Source organism: Mycetomoellerius zeteki, unplaced genomic scaffold (genome assembly GCF_001594055.1).
Source record: "Mycetomoellerius zeteki isolate Tzet28-1 unplaced genomic scaffold, Tzet1.0 scaffold79, whole genome shotgun sequence".
NCBI classification, from domain to species: Eukaryota; Metazoa; Arthropoda; class Insecta; order Hymenoptera; family Formicidae; genus Mycetomoellerius; species Mycetomoellerius zeteki.
In genome coordinates, this window is record NW_017257819.1 from 524992 (window position 1) to 526412 (window position 1421).

Genomic DNA, 1421 nt, shown 5'->3' on the forward strand with positions numbered 1-1421 from the left:
TACCTTATTCCCGAAAAATATCGCATATACTAAGGATATTGTAAAATGTACATGACACGTATATTATGGTACTTTTGTACATTTTCGTATGCGATGTTTTTTGAGAATACCTCTCGTAATATCACATCGGTCGAGGATTATTTGGTGACGAGCAGTAATAAGAACAATGACTGCTAAAGGTGTCATTTCATGAAATGCCGAAAAGCAGCTGTCAGCTGTGGCGTGAGCGTGATCACGTGTGACGTGGATCGATTTTGACGCTAGCAACTAGACTGGCGTCCCATGAGCGAAAATTTACAGCGGAACGGAACAGCAAGACCAATCACAATGGCAGAAAGAAATCAGAATTTGCAACCGTTTTATGATTGTCTGCTGAGATAGGACCATTCTTCTAGATCTAAAAGTATGATCCAATTAGCGCGAAGGAAACTTACAACAGTTGCAAAACAAACGTTCTGCTGAACGCACCCATGGACTACTGGGGTGCGTTCCAAAACTCGATTCTATCAACTCCGAGTATCTTTTATCCTTGTTCTTCACCGAATGTTGAACAAGGATAAAAGATACTCGGAGTTGATAGAGTTGAATTTTGGAACGCATCCTAGAGTTCTGATTGGTCACGTTATTCCGTTCCGCTATAAATTTCCGCTCATGAAGCCGACGTCTCATGGAGCGAAAATATACAGCGGAACGGAACAGTGCGACCAATCATAATCGCAGAAAAAGAAGCAGAGTAATAGATTTGTTGCATGAAATTTTTGCACTTTTGCACTAAGGGTGAAATCACACGGTGCGGAAAAAGATTGCGAAATAGAGAATACTGATTGGTTGCTTCAATGGACGCATTCTCTATTCCCCAGTCTTTTTCCGCACCGTGTGATTTCACCCTAAGGGTGCGTTCACACTTTGACAGAAAAGCAGAAAACGGAAAAGCAGCAGCCAATTAGAACTTACTTACTCGTGCTGGTAGTCGACAATTTCGGCTTTTTGTACTACTTACTACCAGCGTGATCTGCCATCAAGGTGTGAACGCGTCCTAAGGGTGCAAACCCATGCAGCTGAATAGCGTAACGTGGAACGAGAATAGAATCAATCACAAGCGTTCCGCACCAACTGCAATTGATCCGTCTTTAAACCGGGAGCACATAGAAAAACGTAAGGCCGTAAAGCTGGTTTTACATTGGGTGCGTTCAGCAGAACGTTTGTTTTGCAACTGTTGTAAGTTTCCTTTGCGCTAATTGGATCATACTTTTAGATCTAGAAGAATGGTCCTATCTCAGCAGACAATCATAAAACGGTTGCAAAACTGATGAATCTGCTGAACGCAGCCATTAGTCGCATCGTAGCGTCGCAAGCGTTGCGGTCCAATCAACATCAAGCTAGCTCGACTCTGATTGGATCATAACGCTTGTGACACGCTT